The sequence below is a fragment of the Saccopteryx leptura genome, chromosome X (assembly GCF_036850995.1).
Source record: "Saccopteryx leptura isolate mSacLep1 chromosome X, mSacLep1_pri_phased_curated, whole genome shotgun sequence".
NCBI lineage: Eukaryota > Metazoa > Chordata > Mammalia > Chiroptera > Emballonuridae > Saccopteryx > Saccopteryx leptura.
The window spans coordinates 101620970-101645708 of record NC_089516.1 but is presented as its reverse complement, the minus strand read 5'-3'; the positions used below and the strand labels follow the sequence as shown (position 1 = coordinate 101645708).

The window sequence follows — 24739 nt, the reverse complement described above, 5'->3', positions numbered from 1 at the left end:
CTCGACGTTTGGTGGTAAAGGGTACTTCTACCCCTACCAGAGTCAGGAGTCTCTTCTATTCCCCATCTCCCAAATTTCTGTGCCAGTAAATGAAGATAATAACAGGGAGGGCTTCACTACTTCAAGGGGAACTAGAAGAGATGTTTAAATTAACAAGAAATGTTGCTGCAATGGTTAGAGAAACATGTCCTAAAATGACAGAAATTGAGGAAACTGCAGTGATTAATTCTGTTTTTTTTGTTTGTTTGTTTGGTTCTTTTTGTTTTTTGTGGGGTTTTGTTTGTCTGTTTGTTTTTTGTTTGTTTTGCTGGGAATGAGCACTGACTCCTAGCTTTTGAATAAGCAGAAATAAAGACTTAAAGGAAAGCAGGCAACAACTGTTATGAAAATTGGGTCTTCAGTTGTATAGAACTATAATGTTCCTCTGTTGTAAGGTTCTGTCTGTTTGAAGATACCTACCTCAAGGGGCTGTAGCAGGACACTACTAAGATCTCTAATTTGTAGAACACTTACTATAGGCCAGACATTGTGTTGAATGCTTTCATAGACTATCTCATTTCCTCCTTATTACAACACAATGAGGTAGATGTTATTAGTGTCACACCCATTTTACATATGATGAAACTGAGGAATAAGGAGGATAAGTAATTGACTCAAAGTTTTACACAGCTAAGAAGAAGTGGTCAAACTGGGATTTAAATGCTTGTCTACTGACTCCAGAGAAGGTGCTCTTAATGTCTCTATCATATTGGATGAATGGGTTATTAAATGTTTTGAAAAGTATAAAATATCATATAAATACAAAGGGGTGGGTTTCCTCACTTAACTCTTTTCACTGCGTTTAAGTGAACTGAGGCAGATACATTTTTCCCTTCCTAAAATTCAGCCAGTCCTGTAAATTATTTAAGTTACTTTTGGTGAATCTCAGTATATTGACAGAAACTATCAAATATAAATTGGCTTTATTCTCTGAAACTGTCTCCTGGTGGAGGTGGTACAAAATTTCCATCCAGTTCCATAGCTCATTTTTCTTCCTCTCCCTTAGGCCCAGTGACAAAGAACTCATACACAATCTTCTAGAAAGATGGCACAGTCCTGTGCTTAGCAAGATGTCTACAATGAGATTTGCTTTGAGAAGTTATTTCCTTAACCTGTTATTCTCAACTATTCATGGATCCTCAGGGCTTTGGAGCCTGAAGACCACTGAATTACATGATAAAGATTCTTCTAATTCCAAACTTCAAGACGGTTGCCTTGTTCTACTGTTTTGTGGCAACTTTATCTTTCTTACTCAAAGTAACTGAAGAGCAGAACCTTTTCTCTCACCAATCTGAATCTCCTCTGGGCCAACACTATGTAAGGCCTATTTAAGATCCTCCATCTAAGCTGGCAATGCCCTTGAAATTCTGAGACTGAGGAAGAGAGACTTAGGATTTGCCCTGGGAACATGCTGCTGTCTGCACACCACTTTCAGTTTCTTCACTGAGGTTTTACAAGTAGCTGCTCTGGTCTTGACATTGTAATAGGCACTGGAAATCTCAAATAAGTATGATGATGTGGTCTTTGCTATCAGAGAAGTTTTCAATCTAATGGTGGGTGTTAGGGATGGTGGGTGGTATTCCACAGTATAGGAATACCTCCCCATGGTGTGCTAAATGGCAACTTAGTCATATTTTGCACTCAATTTTACACCAGAGAGAATCCAGTGGGGGAAGCCATGGGCTAGTGAGGTTACTACAAGGTGTTTTCATGTTTCCAAATCTGCGGTAGGGAACTGGGGCAGCACATGGCTCTTGCACCAGGCTTTAGGTCTACTGGTTCACTTCCAGGTTTTGTACTTCTTTTTATCCTTTTACAGGGAAATCTACAGTCTGTCTGGAGTGCAAAGAATTTTTTTAGCTTATCTTTATCCACACCTACTGAGAAATTTCTACTGTTAACTCGCTAGTAACAGCTGTTGAAGTTCCAGTGGGTTCTACGGATGCACAAGCCCACTCAACAGAATAAAAATAGGACTTATTTTATCATCCTGTTACTCATTAGTCTTTCCCTTTCTTGAATACCATGCCTCTATGTTAAAGGGGTAAAAGTAGACTTGGCTAGATTGGAGATGCCTATTTGGAGTAGGCTTGCCCATTTCATGTGTCTGATCCACAGGTAATTCTTGACATAAGTATAAAATTGAAGACACACACTTTAGCATAGGAAAACATCGGGTATATAAAGGAACACATACTTCGCCTCCTCCTCCCCTTGGACGAGAGATGAGGTAGCAACTTTAGCCATAAACTCCTAGAAATAGAAATAAACCATCTAAATCCCAAACTCTTTTAGAAATGACTGGGTAAGGTCCTGTCTATTAGAGATGATTTCTGTAAAAGGAAACTGACAAAAGGATATCAAATTCGATGTGTGCATTTGAGCTTTTTTTCTCTTTATAATCCTGGACATAATTCCACTCCTTTCTACTCTGGAAAGATCTAGTCCATCCCCATTAACACCTTGGTTGAGACTAAGAACATTTGACCACAGGTTGCTGGGAAATGTTTAGCAGGGGAGAAAAGAGAACTAGAGGTAAATAGGAAAAAAAGAGTGACAACTATAAACTATTACCAGCAATTGGTTATGTTAACAATGTGTATGTGAGTGAAAAAGTGTGTGAATGTGGCAGTATCAGTTTGGGGGGCATGTATAAGAGTTTGGCAAAATATATATGGGCATGTGCATGACAGTGTGAATCTATGTGAGTAGATGTGGGTCAATGGGATCACCTCAGTGAGGGGGTGTAGGTTAGTGTCAATGTGAGTACGTGTCAGTATCAATGTGTCCATCTGAGAGTCCAGGTAAGACTAAATGGAAGTTCAGAAAAATGAGTAAAGTGAGAGTCAGTGGTTTATGCATCAGTGACTGTGTGGGAATATGGGTCAGTGTGAGCAAGTGTATCAGTGTAAGAGAGGAGGATGTGACAGGATGACTGTGAGTCAGAATGAGGGTCAGTCTGTGTAGAATCAGTCACTATCTGTGTCACTGCATGTATGTATTTTTGTATATTGACTATAACAGTGTGAATTCTGTAGGTTGGTCTGGTGTGTGCCAAGGTAAATGCAATCAGTGACTAATCATGTCACTACATGTGTAGTGGTATAAATGTGTATAGCAATGTGAGTGAGGGTGTGTCATTGTGAGGGCATCTATAAGAAGGTGAGTGTGTGGGAAGTGTGATGGTATCAGTGTAACTATGTATGATGTATGAATTGGAGTTGGTGCATGAGAGAGTATACATTGTATGGGCATGAGGGTCAGAGAGTATGACTGTGTGTCCACAGGGATGTGTAGAAGCATATGCTTTTGAGTGTGCTGTTGTGAATATGTGAAAATGTGAGAATGTAAGTATGTAAGCCTGGGTATGTAGTGTGACTGTGTTAATGTGGGTTTTTGTGAGTACTAAATGTGAGTGAGCGTATGTCTGTGTTAGTATATGTCAAGGTGACTATACTTGTGTGTGTGATTATATATGAGTGTGAGAGTAGGGTAACATGTATCATTGAAAATGGCTTAGTTTATGAAAGTGAGTGTGTTTGTGATTATATTTGATGAGTTTGGTAAAGAGTGCAATTATATCTTAGTGAGAAGGAGACTATGAGTGTGAATACTATAAAATAAGTGTATTTCCATGTGTAAGTGTGATTATGTGTGAATATGACAGGATAGGAAGACTGTGTCAGTACTGAGTATATAAGAGCATGTAATTCTGAATGTAAGAATGCTAGAAAGTATAAAGGTTTAAGTGAGTGAAATTGTGTTTATGGTGTGAGCATGTATAAATGTGAACATGAGCATGCATATATATGCATGTATCTATGATGATTTATGAGTTGTGTCTATGTGTGAATGAGAGGAGGATATAGTGATAGTGCAAATGTGCTGAAATAAATAAAATTAAATGTGTGTATATCTATGAGAAAAAAGCAGAGGAAAATCAATATGTGTTTGTGCATACAGTGTGTGTAATTGTATAGAATTTGAGGGTTAAGGGTGATTCTATCTGTTTGGATGGGAGTGTGAAAGTGTGACTTGTGACTATGTCAGAATATAAGAAAACAATAAGGTTTGAGTAGGTGAGAACATTAGAGTAGGTTGTATGGCAAGTGTCAGTGTGTATCAGTATGAAAATATGAATGTATAAATGTATGCATCAGTGTGTGGTATTAAGAAAGTGCCTGTATAACAGTGATCATCACTATGAATGTGTCCCATGTGAAAAGTGAGTAAGTCAAGTAAATATGATTGTGTGAATGTACACATATGACAGTGTCTTTGTGAGAGTTTATATGAGCACTGAATGGTGTCAAAATAATTTGAGATTCTGAGAAATTCTCCAGGAATTATCTCCTCCCAAGTCACACTTGTCTAGTTACAAGCAAGTTACTTAGTACCTCTAAACTTCTATCTTCTCATGGGTAAAACAATGATAATAATAATAGCCATATTGAGATAGTATTACTTTTATAATCAGAAACAAATATAGTAACTATTAGAAAAAACATACCTACTTTGCAGAGTTACTGTAGAATCAAATTGTCTCATGCAAGCAAAGTGCCTATTATAGTGCTGGCAACAGTAGTTACTCAATAAATACAAGTTATTATTGCAGCTGTCATAGAACACCCAGGAGAGAGCCAAGGGTTTGCTTCTTATTTTAACCAGTTCTAGTTACCTTCTGTTGTTCAAGGTCTATAGAGGATCCCCTACCAGAACATCTCTAGAAAGTCGAATACATCAGTATCAGCAAGGCTGTAATTTCATACCTTTAATTTCACGACTGAAACTCTGGAGCTTCCCCCTCATGAGAAGGCATCACATAAACACCTGTCACTGAGCCAGTTTTCCTTTGTCCTGTAGGCCCAGAACAGGCTCAGTGTGAGAGGGAACTGTATTGCATAGTCTTTGATAATATTCTGTTCAGTATGTTTTTCTCTTGGGTTATTTCTCTTTGGTTTTTTTGACTTGGGCAATATAAGAGATGCTTAAGGAACTGACAAACAGACAGAGAGAAGGCCATACAGGGAGACAGAGGTATGGAAAGATACAAACAGGTGGCTGGACTGCAGTGTATAGCAAAGGAAGGCCATATGGTGAAGACAAAAGAGAAAGCTATAACAGCTGCCTGACAGGCAAAGAGACAGAAAGATGATCAGAGATTCAGGCCAAAAAACCCAAAAGAAGTAGAGAGGAAGAGAGAGAGGCCCAAACTGAAAAGTTGCTGGGGAGCAATTAGACACTTGTGAGAGAGACTAGAGACCTGTGAGTTCTAGTCCTTATTCCTGAAGAGTTTACAGTCCAGTTCATCTACCAAGGTGAATACTGTAAACACCAAATTATTTCAGGCAGTGGCAATACAAGAGCTACATCACATGCTAGACTCAACTGTTGTTGGGGAGATGGGAAAGGTCCCTGGTTGGGTAGGAAGGTAAAGAGAAGGTACTAGAAGGTTTAAGAAGCTGGGATGGATTGAGTTGAGGGTTACACTTTATTTTTCTGTTTAGATTTTATTCCTTTATTTTTAGAGAGAGGAGAAAGAGAGAGAGAAAGGGGAGAGGAGCAGAAAGCATCAACTGCCATATGTGTCTTGACCAGGCAAGCCCGGGATTTTGAACTGGTGACCTCAGAGTTCCAAGTTGACTCTCTATCCACTGTGCCACCACAGGTCAGGTAAGGGTTACACTTTAAATAGGCAGGTAAAATTAAGATTTTGTAGTAGAATTTATAGAAACTGATTGGCAAATTTGTGGCATGTGGCTGAAATGCCCCTTCAGCATCAGGAAAGCAGGAGGAAAAGAAATGACAGCTTGATGGGAAGCAGTTCTGTGTTACATTAAAGCTCTTAGATGGAGCTTGACATTAGCAAAGTACTTGGCAGTGACAGTGAGTTTATTTCTCTTATTCCTGCTTGGATGTAGGTCAAGGCTGTCATTCCCATATTAAAGATGAGGAAACCAAGAAACCAAGCACAGCTGTACTGGGCACAATTCTCCAGAAGGAAGGGGTCATGTTTTGGGGCCTGGTTGGTGAGGCTTAGTATTATGTTTTGTGACAGAGACAGAGAGAGACAGAGAGAGAGACAGATAGGGACAGACACACAGGAAGGGAGAGCGATGAGAAACATCAATTTTTCATTGCGGCTCCTTAGTTGTTCATTGATTGTTTTCTCATATGTGCCTTGACCAGGGGGGCTACAGCAGACGGCCTGACCCCTAGCTCAAGCCAGCGACCTTGGGCGCAAGCTGGTGAGCCTTGCTCAAACCAGATGATCCTGAGCTCAAGCTGGTGACCTCAGGGTCTCAAACTTGGGTCCTCCACGTCCCAGTCCAATGCTTTATCCACTGCACCACCACCTGGTCAGGCGAGGCTTAGCCTTTAAAATTGGGAGCTCTTGTAAAAAGGCAGCATTTCCCTGGACTTAAGAAATCCTTAACTCCCTGCCTTGGAATCCATTACTCACCTCACACCACCGCTGCAGGATCTCAGCATGGATGGGCTTTGCCCATGAGAAGGGGCCAGGCTAATTTCAGGTCTGATGAGCTTAGTGCTGGGTACACAAGCTGCTACAAGAGGCAAGGATTCATCTTTTCTTTCCTGGGGACAACCTGCCAAAAGAAGCATTGTGGAGGAACGGGAACCTCTTTCCCCACTTGCTACTATTCCTTCATTCAATCTCCTTAACATCACACATACAATATATTAAAATTCAGAAAATTCCTTCAATAGGCACAGGATCAGAGAAGTATAAAAAAATATTATTATATAGGAGTCCAGGATGGGCTCTGAACTGGGAGTTTCAAGTAGAGAATGCTGTCATTTTACCACTCTGGATCAGTTTTCTACCATGTGAAAAAGACCTGTCCTAGTCAACTTAAACAATCATTGGGAGGACTAAATCAAACATGACAGATGTGAAATATTTGCATATTTACTGGAGGTGGTATAGTCCATAGTACTGTAGAAAAATGAAAGATGGCAAATGCAGGTTGGCTGTAAGGATACCTAAGCTTCCAGGAGACCTGTCACTGCTGTTCATCCCTAAGTTCCAAGTATCCACCTCTATTTCCATTTTCCTTCTTAACAATCTCCTTCACTAGGGCAGGAAACACTTTTAAGTTCCCTATATCATCTCACGGCTGCTAAGGGCCTCAGCCTCGAATCCTAACTAGAAATTCTTTCTGCCTTCCCCCAATCTCCACCACAGGGATGTCTTTCACATCTTTCCAAGATTTTATAGGGTGAATATATAGTGGGATTTTTTTTTTTTTCTGAAGCTGGAAACAGGGACGCAGTCAGACAGACTCCTGCATGCGCCCGACCAGGATCCACCTGGCATGCCCACCAGGGGGCGATGCTGTTCCCACCCGTGGCATCGCTCTGTTGTGACCAGAGCCATTCTAGCGCCTGGGGCAGAGGCCAAGGAGCCATCCCCAGCGCCCGGGTCTTTTTGCTCCAATGGAGCCTCGGCTGCGGGAGGGGAAGAGAGAGACAGAGAGGAAGGGGGGGGGTGGAGAAGCAGATGGGCGCTTCTTCTGTGTGCCCTGGCTAGGAATCGAACCTGGGACTCCTGCACACCAGGCCGACGCTCTACCACTGAGCCAACCGGCCAGGGCCATATAGTGGGATTTTAATTTAAATTTTATTATTTTTTTTTTGTGTGTGTGTAGCAATTTACCTTATCTTCCTCAGAGAGATTTTCGAGACCAACATGAAGGAGGTGGAGTCTATTTAACACCCCCCTTTTCTGCCTTTCTCCACATTCACTTGAGCCTCTCAAGGGTTTAGCACTCTTAAGGAGGAGACCAAACTTCCTTTGACAGGACTCCCATCTCTGCCATTGTTCCTACCCTGCCCCACCTTTCCCTCCATTGTGTTTGTCTTCAGAGAAAAGCAACACCTATATCTAATTCCTAATAAAGCTGGATCCAGGTTAGTACACATGCCATTAGAGGACATCAGAATATACAGGGCCCTAAGTTAAAGTTAGGGACGTGGGGGGGGCAGATGCATACATGAATGGATTGATGGATAGATGGATGGATGGGTGGATGGATGGACGGGTGGATGGATATCTAAAGGTGGAGAGAACAAAATTAGAGTCTCAAGGAGGCAAGAAAAGACTCATGATTCCCAATACCACCTACTTGAATAAAAAGACCAAACCATACTTGCTCTTGGCAAGACTCTAGAACATATCTGTTCTCCAGAGGCCCTGGCATTTCCTGTGTGCTGCCCACATACACACTCCAAAGTGCCTTTCCAAATTCCACCTACTTGTGGTTGAACAGTGTGCTTACAGCCTCCCCCACTGCATGAGCTCATTCTTCAAGGGGATGGGAGGTAGAAGGGTAAGGGCTGCCAAAGCTTCAGAGAAGGGTAGGGCTCAAAGAGGGCTCAATAAACAAACAAACAAACAAACAAACACCCTTGTTTATTCTCAGGGCTGAATGCTAGTACCAGGTAGGCGGCATGTATTCATGGGGTTAGGAAACAGTGCTAGAAGACCCAGAGGAAAGGGGAATGCATTAGCTTGCACTAACTAAGCACCTCTAGGTTTGTGCACAAGATCCAGAGCTTTCCTTAGGCCTGACTCAACTCTGCTCATTTGCTTTAACTCCATGCAGCCTGCCTCAAACCAACCAGTTGCACAGCTGGAGCCAGTGCAGATGCAACTGACAGGACACAATACTCCACCTGGAGTCTACACTCCTGCTGTTGGCCTGTGAGTGTGTCTTGTGTGACAACATGGTGAGTGGTGTATATCTGTGCTGCTTCCTGTGCGATGTTGTTATTGGGTGCTTTGTGTTCCTATACCAGTGTGGGTATGTGCTGAATCATATCTATACCATGTTATGTGTATAAGTCTGTATTATGTTGGGTATGTGTGCAGATATGCTTAGATGATGATCATATTTTGTACCTGGTCTGGGTCTGTACTGTGTCATTTGTATATTGCATTTATTCTATGTTGTGTGTGTACCGTGTGGCTAATCCATATCATGTGTTATATGCCTATGCCACATTGTGTGTCTGTATCATGTTGTGTGTCTATACTGTCTTGTATATGTACCTGTGGCTCAGCCTACTCCTGAAGGCTGAGGTAGGGATCAGTGCGTGCATCTTGTGCCTACTAGCACCTAAGCCTTGCTGCATTCCAGCTTCGTGCCAGCATGTTTGAGTGGGTACTAGGGCTGCCACCTAGTTAGGAGTGTAGTGAGGAAAGCTGCAGACCACAACTCTTTACCACAGAGTCGTCCCATGGCAAGTGCCTGGACCAGCATTGAAGATAGCTGGAAAAGGAATTTTGGAGCCTTTTTCAGGCTCAAAGATGGAAACTGGGCACCGAGGGTGGGGGAGTTCTCTCAACTCTCAGTTCCATCTGTATATGAGAAGGGACTACAAGAAGCCACAGCTGTCTGAGTCTCTCCTGCAACCCTTCTCCACAGAAAGTAAGAGTTGCACTGGTAATGAAGCTGGGGTATAGGATGGGTATATGGGGAGCTCCGCTGAGGTCACTAGAGGGAGTGTTTGTGCTAATTGTTAGGAGTAGTCTCTTGAGGGTTGCAGAATTCCAAAAGTCCAGTAGCTCAGAGAGAGATAGGAGAGAAAGATAGGAGAGAAAGGATCCACACCCCAAGCCAGGCCTTTCATTTGCCCTTACTCCAAGCCTTTCTGTTGTGAGACTCAGGGATTCAAGGTCAGTAGTAAATCTTTGCACCTCTATTCCCCGGCATATAAATTATCCACAGAGCTTTCGGTGGGCTTTGCTATAGGGTATCTAGCAGATTTTCAACTTAGGCTTCTCTTCCCTATTGTTCTCTAGTCACATGAAATAAAATTATAGTCATACTATTGAAGAGATGAAATGTGTGTAGGGGTTGCAGGTTTGTTTTGTACTATCCCTCCCAAATGGAGAACATGCAAAAAGGAGTATGATTTAGAAGGGGTAAAGTTTGGAGGAGAGGGTTTTCCTTAGTGGGCCTCTTTATTACCAAAAACAAATGGATTTACTTCCTAAAATGTCACAATCATTTTAGAAAGCACCTGCTCCAAACCCCATCATTTGAAAGACGAGGAAACTGAGAACCAGAGAAGGGCAGAAACACTCAGATCAGAATGCCTGGCTTCTGATTCCCAGGGTTCAGTCCACACCATATTCTGGTCCTCTAGTCCCTAAAAATTTTCCTTCTCCAAATCCAGCCCCCTCATACCTCACAACAAAACCCGATCATCCATCTCCACTGTGTGGCTTTCAAATTTGTGCTAAGATCAGTCTCCTAGGTTTCTCTGTGGCCACACCTTTGGAATGATTTCCATTCTCCACCAGTACATTGTTCACCTCTTTCCAGTCTTCAAGATTCACCTTCTCATTTTGCTTCCCATTGAAGATCTAGCTATAACTGTAAAGTTCTGCCCCTCATTATATTCCCTGGGTACAGCACAGACTGCCCCAACCTGCAACTAATTGACCGAATGTACAAAGCAGACATGGATCCACTGCATCGATTAACATTTCCAATTAAATCCCAGATTAGGCTGTGTGTATTAGTGACTCCAGTAATCACTGCATATGAAAATGCAAATGGCTTCCAAAGTAGCAGAGCTAAATAAGAGGTGACATCTTTCTGGGGGGAAATAGAAAGAGAGTGTGAGACCTGCAGGGCTTACTTGGTTCTTTGGTACCATTATGTCAAATATTACATGTCTGGCTGTTGGATCCAAGGCTAGGGCTTCACACTTGAAATAGAAGACTAAGGCCCTGCGCACCACTGCAGTCCTTTCCCGCCCCTGCTGGAGAAGCCACGTAGTGCAGATTTGGCAGGAGAGTCCACCCCAGGCCTTGCAGAGGAAACCACCTAGGTTCTGGCAGATGGAGAGGTAGGAGAAAAACAGGGCAACTGCACCTCTGATGCCTTGAAAGCTGCACTTACCTTCTAGGGTAGTTGTTTTCACTGTCACTCAGCTTGCATAGGGTCCCATGGACCCCTGCCTGGAATGAAGGCTTTATTTATTTATTTAGTTTTTAGTCCAAGCAGATACCTCAATGCCTAGAGCAAGGGCCTGGCGTATCCCCCATAAAAGGAGTCAGTCTTCCTGTCTCAACCAGATTCAAAGCTCCTCCTGTCCCCTTTGGGTCCCTGTCTTTCCTACTCCCTTCTCCTTACCCAGGAGGAAAGAACTGGTTGTTGAGGCTGCCACTCATAGTGTTTCGTCTTCCCTTGACCAAAAGCAATTGGCTCCTGAAGTTGGGTTACATGAGAGGGAATGCTGTTGATCCTCTAAATATCAAGAAAGGATCCCTTTAAACCTGGGCTGAACCACAGGTGCCTCAACCACCAAATTCCCAATTTCACCAGGGAAATCAGGGCCTTTGGATTCCTGCTAAGACATTTTTTTTTTTCTATCACTTTGTTCCTGGCCACTCCAGCTTACCCACCTACTCTGATTTTTAAATCTATTTTTCTTTTGTCATGGTTACTCTCTTCAGTCTCCAGTGGGGGCAGCACCTCCCCAACACTGAAGTTATTCCTAATTTCCCTCACCTGTCATGCCCACTGCTATCTCCCTAAAGACCTCAGCAAGCTTGTTTGTTCTGTATATCATTTCTACCTCCAATCAGAAAGTCTTCAACCTATGGGAATGGTCAGCTAGTCAGAATATAATCTGGGGTGTTGTGGACCTTTGCTTACACCTCTATTACAACTGAACCTCCTTTTTCTGTTAGGTCTCTCCTAAAAGCCCCGCTTTCCAGCTTGGACGGTCTGGTCCTTGACATCTCAAGGTCCCTCTGTCCTTGAGATTCTCAGCTTTTACTCAGCATACATCCCAGTCTCTTCTTATTTTGCCTCTTTCATGGAGAAGTGGAGTATGATAATTGTATACAGGCACAGGCTTACATAGTTGTCTCTCCAAGCCCTGGCCTATTACTCGTCAATTACCATATAAAGTTACTTTGCCCAAAGGTGCCCTGATTAGGGGTCTCAAGTACCAAATCACAGACCTACCCAATTATAATTTTGCAAATGGTCCAGTGAAAACCGCACTGACCTTTATACCTCGGTCATCTCAGAACAGGGTCACAGTGTTGTCACCAACAGGAATGGACCTCCTTCTGTTCCAACACCTCAGACAGCCATATAGTTGGCCTGGATTTGACTCTGCAAAACCATTGGGTGAGCAAGACTAACATGGCTAAAGGCTTCCCTGGTGAAAGCCATTTTTAAAAAATAGCAATGCAACCACCCCCTTCATGCTTCCCAAAGCCAAGCCACTCACCCTTCTCTCCTTTCCTTCCACCGATCATAGCCCAGAACTCTGAAATCCAGAGTCTGGCACTGGATTCTGGAAGGTGGGATCAAAAACAAAACAAAGAAAACCAAATGGGGCTTCTGGATCCTTTTCTCCTAGCACCACCCCTCCTGCCTCTTCTCCACTCCACCCCTCAACACCACCCAAGAAAGGAAATCCGCTGAGAACAAGAATCTAAAATGTTCAATGTGCCCAAAAGTCCGGCAGTAATCTTGACAAATCTGGCTTTAGTTCAAAAACTCAGGGCAATGCCACATTCAAGCTGAGGGGCTCGGGAAAGGGAGAGCCAATGGAACTAATGACCCCCTTCCCCAAACAAAGACAAAGGCTACCTGAGGGAGCCCAGGCTTTTCAGGGACATTATTGCCTAATTCCAAACCCCACAGGGAAAGAAAGGAGTCCTCCTGCCGTTTCCCTCCTCCCACCAAGAAGAGTAGAGGATAAAGAAAAATAATTGAAAGGGGGAAAAACCCGTAACTTTTCTTGTTTGTTCAGGTCAGGCTCTTCCCCTTCTCCCGGACTTGCAAAGGCCGCTGCCACACCCCCGCCCCCTCGCTGCAACAGTGACGGGTGGAGGGAACGGAACAGGTAGATGGCATAGGACTTAGAGGCTGACGTAGCTTTTGGGGCGGATTTTGACTCCAGCAGCCCTGGCCCCAGTATGCGATCTAGGACTTGACTCAGCAAAGGGTCCCAAGCACCCTTGGAGGGGCCCTGACACACCCACTTGTCCGCGTTCCTGGCCCGGGATGGTGCAAACAGCACTCTAGGTCTCAGGGCTCCAGGGAAACCACGTTGGGGACTCGATGCTGGAACGCCGCGAGAGCGACACGGAGATCTGAGAAAGCAGAAAATCTGCCCAGCCACCTAAAAGCAATGCCCACCCGCCACCCCCTCCCCTGAGCGAGCCAGGTGCCGTAAGTCATGGGATTTACCTGCCACTGGTCCAGCAACCCTGTCAAGACCTTTCCTCTACCTGCGAGTGCTTGGGCTGGGGAGCCTCAGCCGGCCGGCTGTAGCCGCAGCCCCGGGCCCAGCCCGCTCCCCCCACCCCCCACCCCCCGATCTCTTCCCGGCCTCGCACACTTGCTCCAGGCAGGGAAAAGCTGCAGCCCCTTATGCAAGATCCCACACAGCCCGCCGCCGACAGCTGCCCGCCGCGGTTGAGCCCCGCTGGCCAACCGCTCCCTAGCCCTTCTCTGCTATGACGTCACCTGGGCTCTGCGCAGTACAGAGGCCAATCAGAGGATGAGCATCAAACTAAAATCGCCCTGAGTGGGCTACTGGGGACCAATCTTTTGTTTCTAGGCAGGAAGCCCCTAGGAATGAAAAAAAAAAAAAAGAATTGAAGGGGAAGGAAAAGGGAGAGTGAAAGGAAAATGAGATGGAAACTTCTCCACAGTAGGGGTTGTCAAGAGCAAGATCTGGCCATCAAGAAAGAGGCTCACCTGACTGTAGGAAGGAGAGGAAGTATTTCATTTCTCTTCCTTTACTGACCCTTACAGGAAGACTTGGACTCCAAATAAGTATTCAGGGGAGGAAATCTGCCCAACTACACGAGCATTCTTTTGGAAAGAAAATGATTTGGATTTGGGACACCACCTGTCAGGCAAGCAGGTAACACTGATGGAGTCTCTGGAATACACACTAAATTCAGAGAGACATATATGCAACTGAGATTCAAAGAGATGACAACCTAGATAGAGAAACTACCTTTCTGGACATTAAATACACATTTTGAAACATCATTACATCCCCCTCCCAAAAAGAATAATTGACCTACTTCAAGTTAATATAGATAAATGAAGATATATAGGTATAAATACATTTAAATGTAACTCCCCTTAAAACCTTCCATGGCCTCTGTAGTCTTTAGGAAAGAATTTAAATTTTTCTTGTATCCAAAGCCTAAAATCTGACTCCAAAAAATAATATTTTGCTCTTCCAAAATCCATTCTCCCACCCTAGGATTTGGCTAGCGCATGTAAATTATCATATCCCAGTGAGGAGACATTAAACTGTCATGAAAAATAGCAAAGAATGCAAAATAATAATTTCATTCAAATTATAATCATGTAAAATACTCCTGCAAATAAAAATCAGAATTAAGAAAACACTTCCATGCCCTGGCCGGTTGGCTCAGTGGTAGAGCGTCGGCCTGGCGTGCAGGAGTCCCGGGTTTGATTCCTGGCCAGGGCACACAGGAGAGGCGTCCATCTGCTTCTCCTCCTCTCCTCCTCTCCTTCCTCTCTGTCTCTCTCTTCCCCTTCCGCAGCCAAGGCTCCACTGGAGCAAAGTTTGCCCGGGTGCTGAGGATGGCTCTGTGGCCTCTGCCTCAGGCACTAGAATGGCTCTGGTTGCAACAGAGCGACAACCCAGATGGGCAGAGCATCGCCCCCTAGTGGGCATGCTGGGTGGATCCCAGTCAGACGCATGTGGAAGTCAGTCTGAATGCCTCCCCGTTTCCAACTTCAGAAAAATACAAAAAACAAAAACAAAAACAACAACAACAAAAAAACCCACTTCCAGTGCACTTTAGTTTCTCCACTCTTCATAACATCCAGCAATCATTTCTCTATAATGCCAACAAAATAAGTTTCAAGACTCAGAGTGAACTAATATATTTGCCAAGGTTCTTTTAGGAAAAGTCACACAACAGGCCTCTAGGTTTATCAGAGGCAACACTTGGGGAAGTTGGAAAATGGAATGCCTCTTTGGGCTAATTTATTTTAAAATGTGATAATACTGGGAATTAAAATAAGAACAATAGTGATTCTTCCAAAGTAGGAAAAGGGGACACAAAAACTAAGTGAACTACATACTCTACAATTTTAAAGGTACTTTTTTTATTTTCCTTAATTCAAATATACTTATGGCCTGATCAGGTAGTGGCACAGTAGATAGAGTGTCGGACTGGGACACAGAGGACCCAGGTTCAAAACTCGAGGTTGCTGGCTTTGGCACCGGCACATCTTGTTTGAGCAACATTCAGCAGTTTGAGCCCAAGGTTGCTGGCTTGAGCAAGGGGTCACTCAGTCTGCTGTGGCCCCTTGGTCAGGGCACATATAAGAGAGCAATCAATGAACAACTAAGGTGCTGCAATGAAAAATTAATGTTTCTCATCTCTCTCCCTTCCTGTCTGTCTGTCCCTATCTGTCCCTCTCTCTGTCTCTGTCACACACAAAAAAAAACCAAACCAAAATAAAATACATATATACTTATGGCTTGACCAGCAGTGGTGCAGTGGACAGAGTGCTGGCCTGGGATCCTGAAGACACAGGTTCAAAACCCTGAGATTGCTGGCTTAAAAATGGGGTCATTTGGATTGAGTGCTGGCTCATTTGGCTTGAGCAAGATGTCAACAGCTTGAGCGTAGGATTGTAGACATGACCCCATGGTCGTTGTTTTGAGCCCAAAGGTCGCTGGCTCGAGTCCATGGTTGCTGCCTTGAGCAAGGGGTCACTCATGCTGCTGGAGCCCCCCAATCAAAGCACATATGAGAAAGCAATCAATGAACAACTAAAGTGCCGCAACGAAGAATTGGTGCTTCTCATCTCTTTCCCTTCCTGTCTGTCTTTCTCTATCTCTCAAAAAATATATATTTATGCATACATGAGTATTACATGGATATTGCAGAAAGTGGGAAAACTGAGATTTGTATCTAGATCTGAGTCCAAAACCCATTTGTTTTTCCTAATATGATATGTGGTTTTACTGGTTTGGTTAAAATACATATTGCTTAAAAAAAGTATACCAGACTGGTGGTTTTTAAAATTCAGACATCTTTAGATAGCTTTTTTTTATTGTTGTTGTTCATAATTTTTTTTATTGTGGTTGTCTCCTAATGCAAAAATATCCATCACCCTCCTTCCCAAATCCCTGTTTAGGAGGTTGAAATCAGGTTCTGGTCTCAATGATTTTATAGGTATTTTTTAAATTAACTTTGGAGTTAAAAGAAAAGTAACTTATGCCTGACCAGATGGCAGCACAGTAAATAGAGTGTCAGCCTGGAACACAGAGGACCCAGGTTTGAAATCCCAAGGTTGCCAGCTTGAGTGAGGGCTCATTGGCTTGAGCACCAGCTCACCAGCTTGAGTTGGGGTTGCTGGTTTGAGCAAGGAATCATAGACATGACCCCATGGTCACTGGCTTGAGCCCGAAGGTCTGTGGCTTGAAGCCCAAGATCACTAGCTTGAACAAGCGGTCACTTTCTCTGCTGGAGCTCCCCAGTCAAGGCACATAAGAGAAAGCAATCAATGAACAACTAAGTGCCGCAACAAAGAATTGATCCTTTCCATCTTTCTCTTCCTATCTGTCTGTCCCTGTCTGTCCTCTCTCTCTTTTAAAAAAAAAAAAAAGTAACTCATCACATAGATCAAAGTAGAGAGATTACTAGGAAAAGGGGGTTGGGGGAGTGAATGGGGAGTAAAGAATGACAAATATGAGGTGATAGAAAATGATTTGACATTAGGTGATAGACATACAACACAATCAATACTTCAAATTAGTTCCAATGTGCTCTTATTGATCAATGTCACCCCAATAAATTTAATTTTCTAAATAAAATATTTTAAAAAGTAACCCATCACTTTATTTTCTGTTTTTACAACATGGTAAACATAACTTAAAGTATTCTGATATAAAAATAAATGTCATTTACTTAAATGTTACATTTCTTATTTGTAAAGTGCACTTACTTGAGTTATTTTAAACAATTAGAATTCATTTTTAAATATAATTTTTAATATTTTATTTAGAAAATTAAATTTAATGGGGTGACATTGATCAGTAGGAGTACATAGATTTCAGTAAACATTTCTATATAATTTGAACTGTTGATTATGTTGTGTACCCATCACCCAAAATCATTTTTCATGATCATATATTTGTCCCTCTTTATTTCCTTCCCCCATCTCTCTCCCATAATATGCAGTTTTAAGAAAGAGAAACAAATATCTGGATTTTCCTGGCTAATGATTTAACTTGGGTCTTCTATGTTATTGATTTAAATAGTAATTTAAAAATATTTGATTTCACTCTAATTGTCCCATATACCTCTGCCATAACTCAAAGCTATTTATGCAGTCACTGAATGCACATGGTTATTTGAAATTTCAAGTGTATATTTTTTTCTCTCCTTGGTAATTATAGAAAATAACATGGAACCAAAATCCTATTAGGTGCTTGGCAAATTAAAACACAGAGGTATCATAAAAAGAGAAGACTTAGGAGTCAGGCCCAGCACAAAATACTTTAGTCTTACTGTGAAAGGACAATAGCCTATTTTATTCTTGATACCATAATGCAGTCTGTACTGCCAATGTGCTTTTCTACTTTTAAGAATATTGTACAACTGCATGGGAACTTTCAGGGAAGCTGAAATGTCTTAACTATTTATCTGTATAGTTTTCCTAAGAAACTCTCACTATCTCGTTTCCTTCCCCAAGCTCATTAATTTATGGATATAACAACACTACTATCATAATAACCACTTGGCATGTGTACCATGCTTCTCAAGTTACAAACCACTTTTGTATCTCCCAATCTGATCCTCACAACAACCACAAGAGTGTACTGTGGCAATTATTATGATCTGCATTTCACAGATGAGGGAATAGATGCCCAGGGGTTTAAAGTAGCCTGTCCAATGCCTCAGAGATATGGTCCTAGAAAAGTCTCCCACTCTCAGATCTATGTTCTTTCTTCCATCCTACATGGCATTTTCCATTGCATTTCTTCTTTGGCTCCTACCAACCCAACCAGCCCCTTGAGTTATATGAGAAGTGAGAGACTCTGGGGTGGGGTTTGTAGTAACAGAAGTAAACTAAAACAAGTACTTTTAAACTCTGCCACTCAAATTCCAGAAAAAGGGAACTTAGCTCACTCTTATACTATTGATAGGAGTGTACAATGGCACAGCATTTCTAGAGGGCAAGTTGGCAGTACTTAAGAAATTTTTAAATGCATATATCACTTGACCAAGCAACTCAACTCAAGGAATTTGACTATGGAAATACTTATAAAATCATGCCAAGATATGTTCAGGTATGCTCATTCCTGAACTTCATTTAAGAATGAAAAAAGTCTTACATAAAGGAAAACCTAAATGCCCCTCAATAAAAGAATAGTTAAGTCAATTATGATATATATATATATCTTTTGGGATATTATTCATCAGCTAAAAAGATATAAGTAGATTTATATGTATTGAAATAGAAACATACCTTGATACATTCTTAAGTGAAAAAAGTGACAGAACAGCATGTGTACTATTATTTTATTTCTGTTAAAATATTGTATGTGTGTGTTTAAATTGGAATTATATATACTAAAATGCTAATAGGGTAACTCTAGGGATTATAAAGGTAGGAAAGAAGACATGTGAGTATGTGTGTGTGAGGTCAGGATCATTAACCATTATCTTTATATACTTCTCCATTACTTGTATATTTTTACAATAAGCATACCCAGAATTTTGCATGTAAGAAACATTTAAAAAAGGGGAACCATAGCTTATTTTGGATTAAGACAAAACAAAACCAACAAAAACACCCTTGCTATTACAAAAGTGGTCTGAACTCCAGGTCAATGTTTCAATAAAGGCTATGGTGTGCCAGGTTGAGCCGAGCCAAACCTGTGCAAGCACTTGATGCAAGATAGAAATGTATAACCCACTGGGCAAAAGCAGCCTGGATATCCTGGCTCTCTTCCCACCCCTGCTTCAAGTCCCACAGCCAGAAATCATTCCCAGTGTTAGACTCTGGATCTCTGTGGTTTTCAGTTTTCACAGGTGTTACTACAGCAGCTGCACGTAAAGAAAAAATATATATCCACTCCTGCTCTGAATACAAAAGAACCTGGCTTGGCAACTAGTGTACAAGGCATTGCCTGGGACCACAATTTCCTCTCCTTCTTCATCAGTGCCTGCTCTCTACACCCTGTTGCCATCACTGGGGTCAGGCCCCTCTGATCCTCTTTTCTCCCGCTCCCCACCCTCATCATTGGGAGGGGGGTTCAGCTCCTCCGTAGGAGGAAACATTGTAGGTAGCCTGCTGGCCAAGAGCAAGAAGCCTCAGAAATGCTGAAAGGTTTCATCTGAGGCCTCTTAAAAACCAGAGGCTAGGGAAAGGAAATCCCATGGATAGGAAATCACCATCCCCTTGGGCCTTCAGAAATATGGCCAGGCAATCAGGAAACCCAGATTCTAGTCTAGTTTCTGGCTAAGTAACCTTGAGCAAGATGCAAATTTCCCTAGGCTTTAGTTGTCTCTTCTGTGAAACTTGGATTCTTGTATGGATGCAAATGACTAATGAAACAAAAGTGGATTTAACAGATTTCAGAGCTGTATACCTCCTTAATAGACTTGATGAATCTTGTATATGTTCCCTGTGTCATGGGACCTCGGGCATGGGAGAATCTCTCCTTATCTTCCTTCACTATAATTAGCACATTGTAGAAACTTGCCTCGTAGAATCTATGAGCTTTCAGAAGCCCACAGCCTCTGTCATCTTCCCTTTCACTAGGGAGTTAGCAAAAGAAAAGCAGAAGTCAAGGTCAGATGACTCTGGATGAATTAGCATGAAAATGAGGAAGTTCCATTCCTCAGACTTGGTTTTAATTAGTCCCACTTCCACCATGGTCCTACATACCAAGCCACATTATTTAATTGAGCTGATGCTGTTTGATTATTCTCTTCAGTGGATCACATTATGCCTTCCTTCTCCACACATTCCAATCACTGCACTACCCAAATCTAAGTCAAACTGCAGAGTAAATTGAATTTGGAAAGTAGTTGGTTTCATTGCTCTCTGTATTTTACTAGGAAGAGAAGAGGAGAAAGTGGAGGACAAAATCTGAGAGACAAAAAACAAGGAAAGAAATAGAACAACAAATATTAATTTTTCTTTTGGACGGGCTGGACTATGATGTCATGCTTTTTCAGCTTACCTCTGATTGGCTGCTCAACTCAGCATTTGCTGAAAGCTAAAGTCTGAGAGCTATTTGCCAGAGATACAGACCTTTCAGGGAAGCTTTGAATCATTGCTGGTTGTCGTGACAACCTGGGCAGTGTCTGCTCCTGATAACCACATAATGAAGTTGTCAGGAATAGAAGTGTCACCCATGACCACTACCAACCATCTGAAGTGGTGAGCAATGGAACATTTCCCTCAGGAGGCGATGGGAAAAAAAATCACCAGCAGGCATGGTTGAGATAACCTTAGGTAATATACTTCAGTCAAATCCTGAAAAAAAATCTCCTTCTGAAGGAATTCCTTACCTACTACCATTTACAGATTGTGCCTGAACCATTGTATCTGCAATAATTCAGAGACCTGTGGGACAAGTGGTGGAGGGGGGAGACAACTCTGTAACCCTCCAGCAAAGCTAAACAGAGGAATATGTGAGTGAGATGCTAATCGATTAGGGAAAGGCACATCACCTCTCTTCATAGGATGCTGTTATGGCATGATTCAGGGGGAAGGTGGGGGGGAACATGTGTGAAAGATGGCAGGGCATGGTCATAAGCAGTCACCAAAGCCAGACATAAAAGAAGTTGAGGGGGGTGAGTTCTGTGATTTCCTCCCTGCTATCTTCATTTCTCTAAGGATAAACACTTCACTTAACATTATCTTGGGGCTCCAGATGTTCTGGAGAGGAAATATGAACTGCATCTTTGCAGCATATTATTCATTCTTAGAACAATTGTATTCGTACCTACTAAGCACAAAGCACACAGCTAGGGGCAGCAGATGCTACACGGTGAATTAGCTTGGACCATCTCTTCCAGGAAATCGGAATCAAGTTGGGGAAAAAAGATACATACTCAAGGAACCTTGAAATAAGATAGATGTAATAAGTCCCACAAAAGAAGCCCAAAGTCCTTAATTTCAGAGTGGAGAATGACGTACAGACTGTTCTGCTCCAGCTCCAACCCATCTTTCCAGATTCGTCTTTCACCAGTCCTCCCTTATATCCCAAAGAGTCAGCCTATCAAACTATTACCTTTTTCCCTGATATACATTGACTTTCTTACTTCCTGTCCTTCCCTTTGCCTAGAATAACTCTCTCTCTCCTTTCCCTATCTGGGGATATTTAATGAATGTTTCTATACTCAATTCAAATGACATCCTGTGGATACACAAACTAGTCACATATTTATAAGCTCGCAGGGATCTGTACCTGGTAGATATGGATGTTGGCTGACATCACTACCGTGTACTATATATATTCAAATCTAGCAGGTTCAAGTCCAGTGACACTTGAGAACACTGGTACAATCGATTTGGAATTTTTGAGAAACAGCATAGGTAAAATCAGACTACTTTTAAAAACTCTTATTTAGGTAATCAGCACAAGCCTGTTCTTCCACTTAACATCTATATCTTACTTCTATTTGAAATAGTTTAAGGCTAACAAGAAGTTGAAGAAATAGTACAGACTTCCCATGTACTCTTCCCCTAGTTTCATCCAATATTTTGATCTACTATTGTATAAATTTTATTCTGCACAGCCACAGTACATTGTCAAAACCCTGGAAATTGATATTGGTATACCATGACTAACTCAAATGCAGGCCTTATTCAGAATTCACCAGTTTTACATGCACTTTTTCATTAAGTAATTTGTCAACTCAGTTGAAAAGTAGCAAAACTATTAATAGTTGACTTTTTTGGTCAACTTTTTTCTCAGACTCATCCGTCTGAAAAAGGCCAAAACCTGAAAGAGTCAAAACTTGCTTGGGACTGAAAGAAAGAAAATCAGCTTGAACTAAGAAAAAGCTGTCCTGCTAGCAATCAGCCTGGGAGGACAGACAGATAAAGCCAGCTGGAAAGCTAACAGAAAGCACTGTTTCTCCCAAGGTCATGCAGCACATGGAAAATGCCATAATGACCTCCACATTCTTTGACTACTGCTTTCTTATCAATGATGCCCCTGATCGGCTTTACTATTTTCATTTATTACTGGGATTCCCAACTGCTCAGTCACCCTATCCTCATGACTGTACCCAATTCCTAGCCAATACTCCCTTTTCCTGATCCCACCTCAGAAACAGCAATCAATCCAGAATTTATTCTTGCTTCTTTAGACCTTCCTCAGAATCACTCAGTTGAAACCCAAATGTTAAAAAAAGATACTCTCTTCTCCCTATTTTAGAGGCACTTTTACAATAAACATGACTTTGTGGGACTGCAGTCCTGTCTCTGATAGTACATGGTTGATACTCAGACATTATAATTTAATTGTATAGTAAGAATCTGGGTATCAGAGTTTTAAAACGTCTCCTCAGGATCTAATCTCATATTCTAATGTGAAGCAAAATTTGAGAATGACTGCATTAAGAATTTCATTGCTTAAGAATTATCTTTCCTCCTTAAGCTTGTGCATAAATTCTGGCCATCTTTCTCAGAATGTCTGAATCTCACAGGGCCAGAAAGTAGAATTGGGGAATTTTCCCAAGGGGCAGTCTTTTAAGCTTGGTCCTCTCTGAGGATTTTATGCAATCCTTACTTGTTTTGGCTTATGGTGTATTCAACATGGAAAAGAACATAGCTCTTTTCTTCCATTTATATAGTAAAATGTTAAAGACACTGGCTGTTTGTGCAAAACTGTAGCTGAAGTCCTCTCTCTCCCTTTTCTCCCTTCCCAAACATAACTCAGTCACACTTCAAATTAAGTGGTCTCAGGTGTGAATTTAAAATCAAAGTTAATATGTGCACACAAGATTGGCTATCACAGATGTGTTTAATAGTGTAGATCTCAATGTGCTCTTGTTCCATATAATTAAGCACCTGTTGAGTCTCATAATCAATCCTTATTTTATTATAACGCAAAAATTTATTACATTCAATATTCTGTGGTGTTTACTTGATTAGATCACTTGTGGGGGAGGGGCATTTGAAACAGTTTGCCCCTTCCCCCTTTTTAATTGTCCAAGAGAATACATTCGCTACTCAGCAAAAAATAAATATGAATCAAATGGTGAGTTTTAAAGGTCAGCTAAGTATAAATTTAAAATATGTTCATGTTGATTTTTAAAAATTGTTCACCTTCCTCCCCCAACACACTCCTTATTCATTCTACCTGTTAATATGTAAAATTTAATGAATTCTGACATGGTAGGCTAAAGCTTAGTGCTAAAAAGGAAAGAGAGAAGGTTGCTAGGCAGATTAATAATATAAAAATAAGAAAGTGACAACCTGCTAAGGGAGTATACTAACGTGGTTTTTAGCTGCACTTTGCATTCAAATGACCAATATGCTAATTATAACCCTTCTCTGTTTGTTCAAGGCCTTAAGACACAGGACAACTGAGAACACAGGCACCAACCAAAGTCAGACTGTAGGTTTTTGGCAATTATAACGTGGTATTTCTTTAAACATATTTTCAAATTCAAGCTTCTTACAAATCAAAATTGACCTTTCCCCCATTCAGGGAATTAGTTAGGCTTAATTATGTTCACTATGGTTCTGGCCCCCACAAAGCCCTGGAAACAAAGGCTCTGACTCCCACTTGAGCACTGCCTGTTGGAGCAGAATTCTGTTGTAATTTGCTGGTTTTCTTTTGAATTACGTAGGGTGTCTTTGTAACCAGGAGAAGAAATATACTTTTCCATTAATCTTTGGATGTCTTTGATCCTTTTTAATTTTCACCATCCATGTAAGGCCAGAAAGAACTCTTAACCTGGCTTTCTGTAATTTAAAGCAAACAACCTCTGACTCTATTCTTAAAAGAGAAGTAGAGATAGCATTATTCTCCCTCTTACTGCATTTAAAATTATTAGATCTTTATCAAAGTTATACTGCAGGGGATGAGGTGCTGAGGATTTTTCACTCTTCCTCTTAGGCTCTATTTGGATTCGACTAATAGAGGGAGTTATGGTCAAAGTATCCTATTATATCATATAGCCTTCAAATTCCTTAGATTTTAAAATCTAAATAATCTAGAATCCCCAAAAGAACAACTTCAAATAAGTTTATTGTTTTTACTATATTCAACTTTTAACCCTCTGCCTTCCACACATGCTGATATCAAAGTCTTCTCTTTACAGTTTAAGACAATGACCAGTGGACAGGACAGGACTGAACTACTCTTAAATAGTTATTTCTTTTCCTGCATTCTGTCCTTTGCTTTGGAGACTTCTCTCAGCACACTTAGGAGCCCAATGAGCTAAAAGCAGCAGCTCCTTTCCTTTCTGCATTTAGGAAGAAGGAAATCTTATGGACCTCCCAGTACAGCCTTAGCAATTTTACATATTGCTTCTTTTAGGTTTCTGTATTTTAGGAAGACCCTCTCATATGGGGAATATTTGACTCAAAGAAATGTCTTTCAGAGGTGGAAATGTAGAAGCCACTGCAGGCTTTGGGAGAGAAGATAAGGAAGGCTATTA

General features: G+C 41.7%; 1 protein-coding gene across 7 annotated transcripts in view; it reads right to left on the bottom strand.

The window, feature by feature from the left end:
- PAK3 (p21 (RAC1) activated kinase 3) overlaps positions 1-24739 on the bottom strand; it is a 271892-nt gene that overhangs the window by 97725 nt on the left and 149428 nt on the right. Inside the window, exons 1-3 of one of the 7 annotated variants that reach the window (XM_066356524.1) lie at positions 13287-13384; positions 12319-12384; positions 12091-12200 (exon numbers count right to left, since the gene is read on the bottom strand). The exons of 2 other annotated variants lie outside the window; for them this stretch is intronic. The gene's annotated coding sequence lies outside the window, so the exon portion shown is untranslated. Of the gene's footprint in view, positions 1-6502; positions 6553-12090; positions 12201-12318; positions 12385-13078; positions 13152-13286; positions 13385-24739 lie in introns of those variants that run through there. 4 more of the 7 variants (XM_066356525.1, XM_066356526.1, XM_066356528.1 and 1 more) reach the window with 4 other exon arrangements.